This window comes from Lissotriton helveticus, chromosome 6 (assembly GCF_964261635.1).
Source record: "Lissotriton helveticus chromosome 6, aLisHel1.1, whole genome shotgun sequence".
In the NCBI taxonomy this organism is placed as follows: Eukaryota; Metazoa; Chordata; class Amphibia; order Caudata; family Salamandridae; genus Lissotriton; species Lissotriton helveticus.
Window position 1 is genome coordinate 1,367,870,128 of NC_136067.1, and position 15,830 is coordinate 1,367,885,957.

Below are 15,830 nucleotides of genomic sequence, written 5' to 3' on the forward strand. Positions count from 1 at the left end.
TGCACTCCTGCTGGGTTATTTTTACAAACCTTGTAGATAATTTCAACCTGCCCATTATAACATAACAATTCCCATCCACTTTATCATCCATCTAGTCCATCTAGTTTGTATCTCCCACAATCTACTTCATCTTTACCCCCTAGTAACAGATACACTTTACTGGAGGATGCGGTTGAATGTGATTGACTTGCTGAGCGTTGTTTAACATCTCCTAACGATCATTATATAGTCTCACCTAATGGGACAGCTCTTCTTCCCTCCTCCAATCCAAATCCTAAATTAAATTCAAGTTTACAGCTAGACACCCCAACTATGTCCCGGCGTTCACTTCTTACAGAGAACCTCTCGGAGTTTGTTACACCTATTTCCTGGAACATTGCAGGTTATAATAAAAAAAGTCTAATTTGGATTGGCTATCCTTGCTGATGGGTTATGATATTCTGTGTCTTCAGGAGACTTGGTAAATTGTTCAGATTAATCTTAATGAGTTTCTTCATTTTATACACCTGCTACACCTTCAGCTACTGGTAGCTAAAAGGTGGGCTTATTAACACTACTTTCTAACACTCTTCCCCTTAACGGTTGAAACATTTCTGAGCACGTCACCATATTATCATATTGTCCTTTTTGAGCTCCATAATGATAGATCTTGGATTCTCATACATTTTTATTATAATAATTTGGGGGCCAATCAAGCAGTGATCCTGGACCCGCTGGGAAAAGATATCGCCAATCTGGAGAAAGCATATCATAAACATTGTGACATAATCTGGCTAGGCGATTTTAACGCTCATCCTTGCAATAAAGTTAACTCACCAGCATGCGGGCTAGTAGATGAAGATGTGGATCCCTTTCCGCATTTCAGCCATAGTGACTATGGTGAAGCCCTTAATAGGCTGTTAATAGTAAATAACCTTGTAATGTTAAATACTGTTGATACCATAGCTGGACAGTTAAACTTCACTTTTTCTTCCCGTTCCCACTTCTCAACTCTTGACTATGTTTTACTCTCAGATCCCATAAGGAAGTTCTTTACCCAATTTATGCTCAATTTCAGACTTTCATTGATCATGCCGCAATCACGTTCCTCATTCCATCCTTACAAAACAAGGAATCCGGTGTTACCCTCCCTATTAAACCAGTGATTGCAGGGGAAAATGGGGTCGTTTTGAAGTGGGAAAGAGTCAACACTGTGTAGTTTGTTGGGAATGTAGTCTCCAAACGGACATCAGAGATAATGACCTGTCTAGATCCAATGACTGATAATGCCACAATATTTGCCTTTGAGCAAATTTTATTCAAAATTTAAAGTAATTTACTACGCTTCATATCTAATGGGCATCAAAGGGCCTCGCCTGGTTCGATGATAAATGTACCAAATCACTTAAAAAGCTCTAACTGGCTTTAAAGACTGAACCCAGAGACCAGAATTTGGTGAAGTCTCTACGCCAGTCATATAAAAAAGCAAGGCTAACAAACCTAAAACTTTTAAAAGAGGAATGGTGGGAAAGACTACAAAGGGTGGCTGTATTAAATAGCTCACAGGATTTCTGGTCACAGCGGGCATGCCGGTGCACCAAAGGCAGGCCCGTCTGCGCCCGTCCGCACACCGCCCGCGCTCAGCGCCAGCACCTCTGTCCGTCACAATCCTGCAGGGACAAATACCCGGGGATACACTACAACACAATTCATGAAACTAAAATCAGCCGGAAAGAGTTCTGGCTGTCCTTCCCTGACATTTGACTCAAGGCCAGGGCCCATCAGGATCAACTGCCCCAATTGTAGGGCCTCTCTACCATCTCTGAGTTACCAACCCATAAAATCTATTAAAGAAAAAAACCCTAAACCAAAGACAAAGGATAACATCACCATGCTCAAATGCATATTGCTTAACGCCAGGTCTTTGGTGATGCACAGCATTGAATGTGCCTCACTTATAGAGGGAGAGGACATTCAAATTGCGTTCATTACTGAAACCTGGACAGATGACAGTTCAGGACCAGAAATTGTGAAAGCCACCCCACCAGGGTATCTGTGCCATCACCTCAATAGACCATTAAAAAAAGGGGGGGTTAGCCATAATTTACCACATTGCGCTCAAGGCCACCTTTCGCTCAGCCCCCAATCTGGCCTGTGAGGTGCTTGCTTTCAGACTATCACATCACCACACTTTCAAGGGTGTCTTAGTGTATAGACCCCCGGGACCTAGGAACACAGTCCCATCCTCCTTTGGGAACTTCCTGGAAGAAGGGCTGTGTTCAGAATCATTTACAATCCTGGGATATTTTAATTACTATCTGGAATTAATGGAGGACCCTGACACAGTCGCCCTCTTAGAACTGATAAATACTGAGGACCTGACACAGCAGGTGTCAGGCCCCACGCACCTGACAGAACACACTCTAAATGGCATTTTCTCAAATCACCCTAACTTGCAGTTTACAGGTGCGCTGCCTCTGACCTAGACTGACCATGTGGGAGTTCAGTTTGAGATTTCCATAGCCACCCATAACAGGGCAGATAAAGGCCCTAAAATCCAGATTCAAAGCAGACCTTGGAACAGAATTTAGAGTTCAGACCTACAGGCCCTACTTAATTACAAACAACTTATATTTGAAGCAAAGAAAAACTTTTTCACAAAACAAATCAATTCTGCCAATAACTCTATGAAAGAGCTTTTCAAAACAGTCTTAAGTCTGTCCTCCCCTTCCATGACAAAAGTTGAGGCAAGCCAGGAACTTTGCGAAGATATAACCAAGTTATTTTTAAACAAAGTAGAAACCATCTTCCTGGATTTCAGTCACTCTAACTCAGAGACAGGAAGGGGGCGGTTGGAGGACAGGCAGACAACTTCAGACTCCACATCTGTCTTCAACAAATTCAGGCCATTGTCCACCTCAGATACGGAGAAGCTGCTCCTTTTTGCTAGATCAGGCTCCCCGTATGACCCCTGCCCTGTCTCAATTATTAAACAAGCACAGGTACCGGTTGCCTTAGTTCTCACCCCACTATTCAACACAATGTTTGAAGTCGGACACTTCCCTAATCCCTGGAAACTGGCCTCAATACTGCTCCTACGGAAAAACCTGACTTGTACCCAAAGGAACCTAATAATTTCTGACCCATATCTTGCCTCCCGTTACCGGTGAAGCTGGTTGAGAAAACCATGAACGCACATCTCAGCACCTTTCTAGCAGAAACGACGCCCAGGACCCTACTCAATTTGGGTTCAGAGAAGGGCACAGCACTGAGTCCGGTCTTTTAAAATCTACTGAGGCGATAAGGGAGGCGGTTGACAGGGGAGGCAAAGCAGCACTGATTATGCTGGACCTGTCCGTGGCTTTCGATACGGTCTATCACAATGTCCTGATGGACCGTCTCTTAGCCTGCCGTATTCAAGGCAAGGCATATGATCTTCTTATATCCTTCTTATCGGACAGATCTCAAACAGTGGCATTGTGCAATTTTAACTCTAAACCCTTCTCGCTGCCTTGTGGAGTACCTCAGGGGTCCTCCTTCAGCCCCACTCTCTTTAATCTCTATGCCTCTTCACTGGCAAATCTGATCAGGTCATTTGGTCTCAGCCTGACCTTATACGCGGCTGACACACAAATTGTGGTGGCTCTACGACCGGGTCTGAGAACAGGAATAGAGGACAGGTTCCATGACTGTATGGCAGCAATTGGGTGTTGGATGTCCCAAAACTGCCTGAAACTGAATTCTGGCAAGTCCGGAGTTATCTTGTTTGGCAATTATCCCAAATTTTGGTCCCCAAGGTGGGAGCCGGAAGGTATGGGGACACTTACCACTCCCGTTAAGAAGGTAAAGAACCTTGGAGTCATCATTGACCAAAAACGTAATCTCGGTAACCAAATCAATGCAGTAGCATCCACCGTCTATTTTGTAATCAGGATGATTAATAAAATATTACCCTTTCTGCCCTCTACCTGTCAGAAAACATTAGTCACCTCTCTCATTTTGTCCACACTCGATTACTGTAATAGCCTATATCTAAATATACAGCAACGTTCTGCGAACAAATTACAGCTACAGCAAAATGCAGCTGCAAGGCTGATTACAGCCATCCCCAAATACACCTCTATTTCTAAGGAACTGAGGAAATTACACTGGCTGCCAGTTAAGAACCAAGTGCTCTTTAAATCTCTCAATACTGTGTTCAAGGCACTCCATGGAATAGGTCCAGATTTCCTGAAACAGAAATTGCAATTGTATATACCCAGAAGAACCCTTTGCTCCGGAGGAGCCAAGCTGGTGACTGTGCCACACAATAAAAAATCGACATGGGGAGGGAAAGGTTTCATGGTTTGTGCAGCCAAAGCTTGGAACGAGCTCCCCCCTAGTTTGAGAAAGTCCCCGGATCTACTCATCTTTCGGTCGGATCTACTCCTCTTTCTGGGAGGTCTGAAAACCTGGCTTTTCTCCCGCTAGTCCGAGGCCCTGTTTCTGTTCTCAGCAAATTAGTGGTTCAGCGCCAGGACTCCTCTGGGTAATTGTCTCGCTTTATAAGTATCGATAATAAAACATAACTGATCCATACTCCTTTTCTTAAGCAGCTCGACTCTGACTACCACCGGGGAGTGGTCAGACAACCCTCTCGGCAAGATACCCGCCTCCTGCACTCTGTTTAGGAACACACTGGGCACAAACACATAATCCAGTCTCGAGAAGGAGCCATGCACCACAGAAACATACGTGTACTCGCGTACCTTGGGATGTATATGGCGCCACACATCCACCCAGCCCATCCCCTCCACCAATGCACTCAACCGGGTAGGGGGGGCAGCCGTTAGTATCCCCTGTAGTCTCCGACGGTCCATACATACATCCATTACCTCATTCCAATCGCCCCCCAACACAGCCAAGGACTCCGGGATGTCCTCCCACACTGCAAACAGCTTCTCAAACAAGGACCACTGCAACGGAGGAGGGGCGTAGACACTCCCAAAAACCACTGGTTCAGTACCCACCATCCCTTTGATAAAAATGTAACGACCCTGTGGATCCGCCCACTGTCTCTCATGGGCTTAGGCCAACCTGCGATGTACCAAGATAGCAACTCCTCTGGACCCCCTAGAAAACCCGGCATGAAAGACTTGTTGGTAGACAAACCTCTGCAGACTAAGCACTTTCGATCCCATCATGTGCGTTTCTTGTAACAATAGCACATCCGCAGCCTCCCTCTTCCCCCATCGCAAAATCGCCCCTCGTTTGATCTTGTCGAGCATCCCCCTGACATTCCAGGTTACTACACGCATGGACTCACCGGGGAGCTCTGGAGACACATCAGCCATAGTCGAGAGGGAATAACCAAGTAGGCCCCTTGCGCCATACCCACGCACTCAGCACCATCATCAGTAAATCAGAAAAACTCACGTGCAGTACCCCCCACCCACCCCAGGTCCCCCCCCACAACAACCCCACCACCCACCTTAACCCAAACCAGCCCCAACCCTCCCCCCCCCCTTTCCCCCCCCCTTCACCCCACACCCCCCACCCCTATACCTCATAGAACTCTGAAGTACCAGTCGCGGCAGGGGCAACCACGGGCCCAAAACAGAGGACCCAAGGCCAACCATACCAATGGATCCCAACCCCCCCTGAAAAACAGTAGAAACACCCCCCCCCCAGTCAACTCCCACTCTAGTAGGAGGCAGGTAGCCCCTATAGAGTAGCCACCCGAACCCCATCCCGCAATCCCACACATGCACAAGGCACCATTAAGAACTAGCAATATAGGCAGTGTTCATGCATCCAATCGATGGGACCTGGCCATACGACTCCCCTCAGCCAGAGCCCGTGGCATCAACAGATAAGCACAGTTCTCCCCAGGCCCTCAATGGTCTTTTCCAGAGTGATCAGAGTCCACAGTCACACTATCTTGTGTCCCACTGACGGAAGCGGAACGCTTCCGCGATCTGGACCTCCGATTCCTTCCGCTCCGGGTAGGCTGGTCCCCCAGTTCCTGCGACGATCCTCTCGAATGGCCTGGGTTCAGTCCCGGTTGGGCATGCGGCCTGACCCTCACCGTTTCGTCTGTCCATTTAAAGACGTCCTCCGGGTTATCGAAGAAGTGCGTCCGCGATTGGAAGACCACCCGCAGGCGGGCTATATATAGCAGGGAATACTGGATTTTCAGGCCTCGCAGTTTCGCCTTGGCGGCTATAAAGGAATGTCACTGTTGCTGCACGAGCCTGGTGTAATCCGGAAAGATCATGATCTTCTGATTCTCGAATGAAATGGAGTCCCTGGTCCTTGCTTCCCGCAAAATAGCGTCCCTATCGTGGTAATTCAGAAGTCTAGCGATCACTGGTCTGGGCCGCTCACCCTCCGGTGGCCTCTGTGTCAAGGCCCGATGAGCACGCTCAATTACAAAGCAATTGAATAGGACCCCCGGGGGTAGCCAGCTCTCCAGCCACTGGGATAGAAACAGTTCCATGTTCCCCTTCTCACATCTCTCCGGAAAACCAACGAATCGAAGGTTGTTCCTGCGTGCGCGCCCTTCGGCATCTTCCACACGGAGCGCAAGGCCCCTTTGAATGTTTTCCATCGCCGCCATTTTCTGCTTCAGGGTCCCAACGTCGTCTTCCACCACCGAAATTCTGGACTCCGTCTCTGTAATTCGTGCCACTGCATTCCGTAGGTCCTGACGCAGCAGGGTCACATCTGCACCCACCGCCCCAATTTTGCCGTCCAGCATGTCTCTGGACTGGGTGATCGCTGCCATAAGCGCCGCATTGTCCGGCCCCGCTCCATGTCCTCCTCCAGATGACCCGGGCCCCCCACAGGGCCCCGTGAACTTATCGATGGGCCCCTGTTTGGAGGGACCGCCGCCTCCCCTGGTCATGTCTGCAGTCAACCTCGGGGCAGCTATGTTATGAGCGCCTGTACTAGCGCAGACACCTCGCACCTCCAGAAATGTCCAATGTAGGCCAGCCCAGGGCCTCTTCTGCCCCCGGGTGTAGATGTCCTCCTCGCCGCTACCACCGGTCACTGGGCTGGCTCCCTGGTCGAAAGTAGGGCGCGTGCCGCAAGCCAGTCACAATCAGGCCCCCGTTCTGCCCCCACCTCGCCGGCGGCCTCGTGGTCCCGCAGTCTCGTGGCCAGCCTGCCTCTGGCCGCTTCGCACTATCTCGCCGGGTGCTGCGGACCCCACTCACTCCAGTAGCCGTCCTCCCATGCCCAGCAGTTTATCACACCAGTATTGGGGCCCCAGGGGAGTCACTCACTGTTCGAATTCTGCCGCAGGGCTGCACCAGGCACGGGCACGATCTTTGCTGGTCCGTCCGGCCACACACTTGTCCACTGCCAGGGGAAGGGCAGTAGCGTTATGCCCAGCCGGTCGGATAAGGCCACACACCAGGGGTCACAGCTCCGCAGGCCCCGCTGCGCTTCAGTCGCAGCCGAAGTCAGACGCCAGCCCCATCGGGCTGGGACCACCAAACTCGAGGCCCCGGCTGCACGGAATCGATGCAGGCCACTGCTCCTCTCAGGCGTCCTCCGTGCGCTGGTCACCACCGCTGCCCCAGGCGAGACAACCGGGGGCTCATCTGCCGCTCCGCCGTCTCCAAAAGGCTCCAGGCCCGGTAAATTTGCAGCGCGGCCGGCCCTCTCACAAGCCTTCCGGCCCGGAGGCGCCAAAATCGAGGCCCCGGCTTCGCTGTCCGGGACTAGGCCGCAGGCCGCCGCCGGCGACTCAGCCGTACCGAACGGTCCAGGAGCGCTGCTCTTCGAACCGGAGGACTCCCGGCACCTTCCGCCACTCTTGCCCCACAAGTGGTCTGCGGTTCGGGTCCGGGGGCCAGGATAACAGGTCGGATATGTATCGGGCTGGCGGGAGCTCTAAGAAGCTGCAACCGCCATAGTCACTCGCTAAGCCACGCCCCCCAATACTCCTTTTCTTAAAGATGAAAGGATGCTGACGGCGGATACTCATGTGGAATAGGAGGCCTGGGTTTCACATTTTGAAGGACTGTGGTAGTGTGCAGGAGGTAACTGTTCCGCCTCCCTCTCTAGTACCATTTAGATCAGGAGATAGTATACTCTTTTTTCTGGAAGAAACAAGACAAGCTTTTAACTAATGTAAAAGAGCCTAGGCACCTGGACTCGATGGAGTGCCAGTTGACTTCTTTTTATATAATCAAGACCTCTGAGCCCGCCTCTTACAAATGTTTTTAATAAAATTGACCAAATAGGTGCGTCGCCTTCATGGAAGACAACTGTAATTGTAGCCACTTACAAAAAGAGGGACAAAGCAGTACCAAAAAATGATAGACCCATATCTTTATTAGATTCAACCAGTAAATTAATGGGCTGGCTACTTTTAAATAGGTCGGAGGACTGGGCTGTGGAAAAGAACGTACTAATCCCTTGCCAATACGACTTTAGAAAAGGAAAGGGTACTGTGGACCAGTGTTTAAATTTAAACCTAATAATCTGCATTGCTAGGGTCTACCACTGATGTTCCTTTTATTAATTTTCTTCCGGTCCCAATACTCCTCTATGCCGACGACGCGGTGTTCATTGCACGCACAGCCATTACGCGGCGTCGAATCATGGAGGAGTACGCAAAATTCATGAACAACCCAGACTTGAAAATTAACTATTCAAGGTCCTTTGTCCTTGTGGCAAGCCCAAAGCAGCAGAAACATCCACAAATGTATGTCAAGGGGGGAAATTAGACTTTGTAGATTCCTTGAAATATCTAGGGATAGTGTTCGATCGAGACACTAATTGGAGATATATTGTCTTTAACAGGGGAGCATTGATGGAAAAAAATATTGGGCCATTTTTAGATTTGTGAAAAAACTTGGAACCAAAGCAATTGAAGTGATAAAAAAAGTCTATGAGGCGAAAACTTTGTCTGCCGACTCCTATGGTGCAGGTCTCCTATTGTGTAGGTGTTTGGGGCATCTCTGATGCCTCTAAACTGCAGCACATAGAAGATGCCTTTCTGAACCATCTGGTCTCCCTACCCCAATCATGTTCTAATTATAACTGCCAATTGGAATTGAGAGTTCCTTACATCATTGACAAGATTAGTATTGCACCAATTATGATGTGGCACTCAATCTGGTGTAAAGAAACCCTCTCACTGACTAGAGATATTGTAAACGACCTCCTCAAACTGGATGGTGCAAGTAAATTAAGATGGCTAAGTTATGTTGAATCCAATCTTCAGGAGGTTGGTCTGCATTATCTCTATTAGGATCTAAAGATATGCCAGTCAATATCCAAGAAGGAACTGAATACCCATCTACTGGTCCACCTACAGGCGAAGAGACACAATATTAATTTTAAACTTTCTACAGTTATATTGTACTGTGCTGCCCCAAGCATAAGTCTAACTAATATAAACTCCAATTATATATCGTTCATAACAAACCTTCAACATAGATACATTTTAATGAGATTTTGTCTAAATTATATCCCCCTCATATTAGGCTATCCGCCCAAAACTTATTCAATTACTGCACTCCCTTTTTGCCCTTGCGTCATGCGATTGCCACAGAGTGATCTCCATTTTTTATTCTTTTGTAAATTTTATAGTGAAGAAAATTAATTGTTCCCCCTTATTCGTAAAATAAATTTTAAACAATGTTGTGTGGCCTTATATTATCTACAGTTAATGTCTGAACCTTTTACATGTTTCTCTTTGGTCTCCTTTCTCTTCTCTGCTTTGAGCAAATGAAGATCAAACTGTCATTTTGATACTTAATATGCAATTTAAGGCATTGGGTTGTGCAATACTTTTGTATACTTATGAGCAAATGTTCCCCTTTTAGTTTAGGATTATTAATTATGTTTGAATACTTGTCATTTAAATTTTTTTTAATAATAACTCTTTTTATTTCTGTATATATATCTGTAGAATACTTTTTATGCTGATGTTGTGTCGGCGAAATAAAGTTTTTTCTGACTGACTGACTGAGTGTGATTAATACTTTACAGAACCAATTTAACAAAAAATCACCTAACAAATTAGGCATAGAGCTAGTCGACAGCATATAACCTTTCATTTAAAATTGTTACTTAACATGTGTATTGATTTTAAAGTTTTATTCAGTGGATTATAGTTATGGCTCCCAGATATCTGTTTTTACTGATTTTCACAGATAAATACAGACAGAAAACAATGTGAAAACACTGAAAAGGGTGCTTTTATGAAAGACACTCCGTGCTGTCTTTCATGACTTCAAGGCAACAACTGAGCAGATAAACAGCATGGGGATTTGAAAAACAGGATGCGGCTCCTTAAATACAGGCATATGTTAACATATATTTGTGGTATAGTGCTAATAGTACCTGTGAGTGTAGTGTTTTGTTATATGTGGCTGCTTCATTTGCCAAAATTCGACAGGCATCCACGTATGTGTGAGTGCATGTCCAAGAGTTGAATAAATGTGGACATTTACCATTTTACAACTCCATTTGTACTCAAAACACAAAACAAATATGGATAAATACCAATAAGATGGCCAAATATTAAATATGGATAAATACAGGTGGAAATGTTTAAAAGAAAAATCCATAAAACCAGTAGCTCTAATTATAGTCTATTGGCTCACTTACAGGTATTATAGTATTAAAATATTTATTTTAAGAATTTTAAAAATAACACTCAGAATACACAAAAAACAACACGTACCTACAGAATTCATTCCCAACTGACTAGCAGGGCTACAACTCTGGTAACAGCTAATAGCATGACTTAAAGCTTTTTAAATAACATCTTTAGCAGGAGTAGCTGCTAAGTACGTATCAACATTATTTACTGAATGTTTCACTCAGCAGAAAAAAAAGTGCATTTCTCTACCTTTTTGGTAACAAGACGCAATACGAGCAGAGCAGGTTAGTTTTCAGTCGCTAGCAATTGGATGTAGAAAAAAAGCACAGTCTGACGCATGGCCGCTGTCGCCCTTGTCGCTGCTGAGTGCCACATGTTCATTGGAAGAGCATCCCTGAGGAAACATCTCATTGATAGGTAGATGCGCGGCAGCATCCTCGCCCCATTGGTCCTTGCGTTTAACAGCTGAGCTCTATAAATGGATCAGTAGAGAGAAAGGCGACTGATCCAACATGGAGCTTTGTTAGAAACCGTTAAAAGGCGTGCTGCGCGAACGTGTGCATTATCTGCCTTTCATTGTCGTTTTCCCCCTCGATAGTTCTGTATTTGTTTGCTTTTATTTATTTACCAGATGTTTAATAGCAACCCTGTTAACTGGCGAGAAGCTGGATCCTGGGACAGGAATTAAATACGTAAGTTGGAAAAGAGTAGTTACAGCATGTACCTAAGACTTTGGCAGCAAGAGGAGGCAAGCTGGTAAAATAGCTCATTGGGTTAATACTCCTACTGCAGAGCTCTATAAGTATCCTATAGGTCAAAGGTTTTTATCCATTGATTTTGTCTTTCACATTTTCATTAATAAATTGAGTACCATTGAGTAGGCTGATTGTATAGGCAAGGTTTCCTAACTTTTGCACTAACCACCTCCATTCCGCCCCCCCCCTCCCACACTTGGACAGCAAATAAGAATTCGAATACAAAAGTGGACCCAATATTCCTGCCCCATTGCACAAGTGTATTCTTATAGACAGCGGCTTAACTTGAGGCGGGGGGTAAAGGGGTCGGGGTTAGGGGTTTTGTAATGTTACACCCCCTAACAAATATACTTTCTCGTAAATAGTTGGGTACAGGTGCTTTTAGTCCGGTACGGTAAAAGGTCTGTCGGATTTTACCAGGAAATAATACAGAAACACTGACCAAAACGCACACACTCTCCCCCTCTTTGAGAGTCTTAAAAGATGTTGGTTATTTTACAAAATATAGTGTTTTCTCTCACACAGTACCTATCCAATCCGCATTCGTCTCCCTTTCTACTGCTCTTTTAGCCTCTCTCATGTGCCTTGCTTGTCACATTAAGTATTTTAACATGATATGCCAGTGTGATTGTTGGATAATCTGAAGCTCCCCCCCCCCCCCATCTCACTGACCAAGTCACGCCCCTGTTTATAGATATATTTATGACTGAGTGCCACATGTGGCTGCTGTTTACCATAATCCCGGTTGCTGCAAGGTATAGACAGTATAACTTGTGAAAATCCCACAGCTGCACAGGACTCTCGTCCTCAGGAAAACACAGCGGGCTGACTAACAGAGGCATTTTAGAGTATGTACTCCTTTTGTACTCTTTTAGCTACTTGTCCCATAACTTCTAAAGTGGAAATATTCAGGGCATATTCATATACAATTAGTACAAATAGAAAGGACTGTGTCCTCTTTGCTTTTTTTTTTACTAATAGTTAGTCTGAAGTTTCAGGGCTGATTCAAAAAGACAAGCAGGAGTACTCATGTAGTATTACTTCCCATATACATAAAAGTTTTTTTTAGGGCAACCACCTCATTCTAGGTCATTATGGATACTGTCTCCATTTCTGAGCTTTCCACCTATAAAGCAATAGATTGATTTGAGTTAGTTTAACTAGTTCAATGGAGAAAAAAGAAGACAACACCCAGAATGCATCTGACCATGATACAACATTCCAGGACTGGAATCAGTACCTGTGGTGACCTGTAGGAGGTGACCAACCTAGCTTTTGTGAATCTGCCCCATGAACACTCAGCACCTTGCATACTGACATCTCTGACTCACATTCATACAGGTGAGATAATGTTGCTGATTTCTCTCATCACAACACTCTCTCATCACCACACTCTTGTGTGCATTACTCCTTGACTGGCTACTCTACATCTTACGCCTGTTGACGAGGGGCTATGTTGTTTCTCTTTATCATCCCCTACCACTCTCTGTCTCTCCATCACCTCTCTTTCTACCGCATGTATTTCTCTATTTCAATGACCTACCTTCTTCTAGCTCACACCTCTGCCTCCCCCATGGACCTGCCCTGACATTGCTAAGTACCTATCCCCTCTCTTTTGTCCCTCTCTCTACCTTGTCTCCTCTTACCTTCAAATACACCTCATTCTATCCTACTTATCTCTCCACATCTCTATCAGGCCTCAATTCCCTCTACCTTTCTTTGTGCCTACCTTCACACCTACACCTTCCTTTCACTCTATGTTGTTGTTTCTCGTCCTCACCCCTCTGTCTGTACCTCACTGGTCTGTTTCCATTTCACCTCCCTGCCTCTATTAGCCATCTATCTCACCTCACTCTGTAAAGAATAGAATTTCGCAGATTGTTTAACCAGTTACCCATTATTTTATAAGCTTTATAAATGTTATTAAGATTTTAATACTGTCAAGCTCATTGTCGATAAATTATATTTTATGGAAGATTAAGTTTAATACTTTTTTAAAGTGTAAATTGTAACGATTGTAAGTAATCATGTACAATATCTTTTTTTTATTTTGACTTGACTCTCACCTCACTCTGCCACTCATCTCTCTCTTTACTTCATCTCGCCACGTATCTCGATACCTCAGTTCTCTTTCTTTCTTCACTCCTTGCTCTGCCTTACCACTCACTACCTCAACTCCCATCTCCGTCTTTTTATCTGTTCTTCCTCTCTCTCACTACCGTACACCACTCTCACTACCTCTGTTGCTATACCTCTACAACTTTTTCAATCTATCATCACATACCATTTCTATATATAGCTTTCTCTTTCTTATTTCTCTGTATATTCTCTATTTCAACTCACCCTCTCTGTCACTTGTGTCTATATGTATTCACATCACATGTCTGTCTTTACCTCACTCTCTCTAGGGTGACCAGATTTTAAAAACCAACAACTGGGGCGTTCCACAAGTATAAAAGTAGGACTACAATTTTGCATAAACCAAGGGACAATCTGTTACACCTGGTCACCATAGCTAGAGGCAACTTCTCCACATGGCTAATAAAACAAGCATTTGCAATGCAATAGGTCTCGCATTAGGAAAGTTTGAGCTATTGGTCTTGTAAATGACAATTATTTTATTTATGTGTTGGTTTTAGCTAAATTAATAGCTTTGTCATTTACAATGCCAAAAGTTATAACTTTCGCAAATGTGACACCTATAGCATTTGTAATGCAACATGTTTTGTATTTATGTGACTTAGATGTATTGATATTACAAATAACAATGGCTTTTAATTTTTTAATTATTAATACTTAAATAAAAGTGATTGTAATTTATAATGGCAATAGCTTAAACTTTTGTTAATAACTTTTGTGAAGATTATGTTCAGTGTATTTTATTGTGACGAAAATCCAAGAACAGAAGTGAAATATTAACATCTTTTTGTGACATTTGTAATAAAGCTTGAAACATTGAGAGAACATATTTGAACCAGTTGTTGTTGAATTGATGCACAGATTGATGCTTTGATGACGCGGAGTGATGTTGTGGTGGCGACGAGTTAAGCTGTGGCATTCAGTGATGCTGTGGTAGCGCATAGTGATGCTGTGGTGCCCCTGAGTGATGCTGTGGTGCCCCTGAGTGATTCTGTGGTGACCCTGAGTGATTCTGTGGTGACCCTGAGTGATGCTGTGGTGACCCTGAGTGATGCTGTGGTGACCCTGAGTGATGCTGTGGTGACCCTGAGTGATGCTGTGGTGACCCTGAGTGATGCTGTGGTGACCCTGAGTGATGCTGTGGTGACCCTGAGTGATGCTGTGGTGGTGCTTAGTGATAATGTGTTGGTGCAGAGTGGTGCTGAGTGGTGCTATGGTGGTGTTGTGGTGGTGCTGAGTGGTGCTGTGGTGGTGCTGAGTGGTGCTGTGGTGGTGCTGAGTGGTGCTGTGGTGATGCTGAGTGATAATGTGGTGGTGTTGAGTGGTGCTGTGGTGGTGCTGAGTGATGCTGTGGTGGTGCTGAGTGATGATGTGGTGGTGCTGAGTGATGCTGTGGTGGTGCTGAGTGATAATGTGGTGGTGCTGAGTGATGCTGTGGTGGCGCTGAGTGGTGCTGAGTGGTGCTGTGGTGGTGCTGAGTGGTGCTGTGGTGGTGCTGAGTGCTGCTTGGATGGCGCTGAGTGATGCTGTGGTGGTGCTGAGTGGTGCTGTGGTGGTGCTGAGTGCTGCTTGGATGGCGCTGAGTGATGCTGTGGTGGTGCTGAGTGGTGCTGTGGTGGTGCTGAGTGGTGCTGTGGTGGTGCTGAATGATGCTGTGGTGGTGCAGAGTGATAACGTGGTGGTGCTGAGTGATAATGTGGTGGTGCTGAGTGATAATTTGGTGCTGCTGAGTGATGTTGTGGTGGTGCTGAGTGGTGCTGTGGTGGTGCTGAGTGATAATGTGGTGGTGCTGAGTGATAATGTGGTGGGGCTGAGTGATAATGTGGTGGTGCTGAGTGATGCTGGGGTAGCGCTGAGTGATGATGTGGTGATGCAGAGGGCAGAAAGGCACAAACTAGTCCCAAAGTAATGATGCTTTATATGTAGCCAAATGAGACTACAGACCTCGTTTTTTAGCTAGATACAGGATCAATTAAAACATAATGTGACTTTCTCTTATATCCCAAATATGTTACACTATACCATTTGATGGAATATGACTAGCTAGAGCGGAAAAAGCTGACTAAATTGCTGGGTGCAGTGGTATGCTAGTCAGTATTAAGTGAGGGGGTATAAACGATAACTAGAGATAGTTTTTTTTTATTATCATGGACTATAGACTCACTTTTAATTTAGAGACACAGTCTCACTTCGGTATGGTGCGGATTTAGATGTCGCATTGTGGTTTAAATGAAGATGCTGGTCTATGGGGTAAAAGCAATCAAAAGGAGTCTTGGGATAGAGCAGGTCTCATAAAATGAGGGTGACATTAGAGTTACCTAAGTTCAGCAGTTGTGACTAAGCAGTGGAGG

General features: G+C 45.4%; 1 protein-coding gene across 3 annotated transcripts in view; it reads right to left on the bottom strand.

Moving 5' to 3' along the window:
* LOC144763482 (D-aspartate oxidase-like) overlaps positions 1–15,830 on the bottom strand; it is a 247,442-nt gene that overhangs the window by 178,055 nt on the left and 53,557 nt on the right. The window contains exon 1 of one of the 3 annotated variants that reach the window (XM_078649118.1): positions 10,835–10,861. The exons of the other annotated variants lie outside the window; for them this stretch is intronic. The gene's annotated coding sequence lies outside the window, so the exon portion shown is untranslated. Of the gene's footprint in view, positions 1–10,834; positions 10,862–15,830 lie in introns of those variants that run through there. 3 annotated transcript variants of the gene reach the window in all.